Raw genomic sequence first — 2,289 nt, forward strand, 5'->3', positions numbered from 1 at the left:
AAATCTTCAATAATTGTTGTTGATTGCAGATGTGTCTAGTAGTTCCCATTGATTTAGCTTGTAAAGCGGGAGAATGGCGCTAGGCTTAAGGCTGGGTTATACTCAGAAACCAGGTCGTCTGCGTGTCGCAGTTAACACAGACACTGCTGCACCTCTCCAAAATTGTAGGTGAGCGCAGACAGGAGGCCTCTGATTGGTCAAATCTACACCCACTCTCAACTATATGTATTTCCTGTTTGGTACCTTACAGGCTTGTTTTGTTTGTATGACCGCCAGTGTAGAAAACGACTCTTGAAGATGGACCATCTAGAAGAGCAAGATGCGTGAGAACGCTGGGACCCTTTTTCCACCTGGATCTCTGCTCTTTTTCTCCCTCATGTCCCTCCGTCGTCGCACAAACTTGCCCCTTCCTTTTTTCACTTTCTAGTGAAAAGTTCCTGATTGTCCCTCTTTGTGTGTGGCGTGGTATAACATAGCGCAGACCACGCTTCACTGTTGGGCATAAATCAAAAATATCTGCATCATACCTGCGACAAGCTAACTGTGACACACTGCTGCGTAGGGTTGTCACAATACTAAACTTTTCAACTCGATACCGATACTAAATAAAATATTCGATACTCGATACCATTTTCGATACCACAAGAATAAAACCAAAGCCAAACCTGTCAAACAAAAATAATTCTTCCTGTTACAAAAAAAGTCTGAAACTGAAAAATGCACAGAATTATTCAATCACACAGTGTTCAGAAAGTGCATTTTCCACTATTCTGCACTTTAGATGGCTGTATCGATACTTTTGAAAATGAGTATTGTATCTGGATACAACGTTTCAGTATCGATACTTTTTTGAGTATCGATACTTTTGACAACCCTACTGCTGCGGGAGGATAACCAGCCTTTAACCGCACTGTGATGTCACTGCCGAAGATGTCAGGAGTGAGGTGTTACTTGTATTTGGGCCAAAAATGGCCGCTCCCAGACTCAGTGATAGTGATGAAAATTATTGTTTTTATTTTTACTGATTAACGCTAAATTTATTAAACCACAGTAAACGTATTAGTTTTAGGTATAAATAATGATACATTGATTATTCCTTGCTGACCGGACTTTTCCTTTGATAATAAATGAAGATCAGTGGTGCTGTGGGAGGAGCCAGTGGATAACTCTGGAAACAATGTTTGATATTTACAGCAGATATTCCTCTAAGAAGAGGTTTCATCACACAAACCGAGCTTCAGGGTTCACCACATGAGCCCTTCTAAAACAGCTTTGTTTCCTGGGGCTGGGGAATGCACTGCACCGCCCACAGCCATCCTAAAACTGGGCACAATAACAGGGAGCCACATGACTGGGAGTGAACCGGTTCACCAGGCAGCTGGGTTTATTCCCACAGCAGGAGCCTCCTTGTTTCCATCAGAGCTGGTTACAGTGAAAGGAATCCAGTCTTTGAGCAGAATGTCTGCATGATTCCTGACCGCCTGAACTTTAGAGTCACATGAACAGAACATGAAGAAGGATCAGAGCTGCAGGTTTCCTCTGCCTCAGCCGACTGTGAAAACTTAGACTTTGACAAACTTTATTGTGATTTTGTAAACACAGTGTATAGAAAACTAAATTTCGTTCAGTACAGCTCTCATGACATTTCCATTTCGTAAAGTTCAGCAGTGATAAAATGTAAACTTAAGCCTGAGATGTGAAAATCAGATTAAATAGAAGAACAGAATAGAAATAACCTTTATTGTTGTTCACATGAAGATTTTTAATGGAAAAATCAGAGTTAGAAAGGTAGATCATACACGCATTCCTTCAGTTCTGCACCACAGGCCTGTCAGGGCCGTAGCTAGATGGGGGGTGGGGGCCATGGCCGCCCTCAGTCATCCCCACCCCACCAGGTGATTTGTTAGACTTAGTTAGATTTATATTTTTTGCAGTGTATGATCACAGTGCACTGGAAAAATGGAAATCTAGATAAGTCCTTTTTTTTCCTAAATTAAGTGCATTTTTTCTTGAATTGAGGATGTAAGTGAGACACTTTGCCAATGGAACAAGACAATTTACATTTAAAATAAGAAAAACACAATTTAATTGTCTTATATCAAGTGTATATTATCTGATTACCTTATTTTAAGTGTAAAAATCCTCATTCCATTGGCAAATCATCTTATTTACCTGCTTGAATTAAGAGTAAATTTAAGATATTTTGACTTATTTCTAGATCGTTTTTGCAGTGGCCATTAAAGGAATAGTACACCCAAAACATGATTAGCCTTCATTTTCTACTCACCC

The 2,289-nt window shown here is 40.1% G+C and overlaps 1 protein-coding gene across 1 annotated transcript in view; it reads left to right on the top strand.

Moving 5' to 3' along the window:
* The window catches only part of dnah7 (dynein, axonemal, heavy chain 7), a 129,979-nt gene that overhangs the window by 122,035 nt on the left and 5,655 nt on the right, over positions 1–2,289 (top strand). The gene's annotated exons all lie outside the window — the stretch shown is intronic.

Source organism: Cyprinodon variegatus, unplaced genomic scaffold (genome assembly GCF_000732505.1).
Source record: "Cyprinodon variegatus isolate N-32 unplaced genomic scaffold, C_variegatus-1.0 Scaffold3, whole genome shotgun sequence".
Classification (NCBI taxonomy): Eukaryota; Metazoa; Chordata; class Actinopteri; order Cyprinodontiformes; family Cyprinodontidae; genus Cyprinodon; species Cyprinodon variegatus.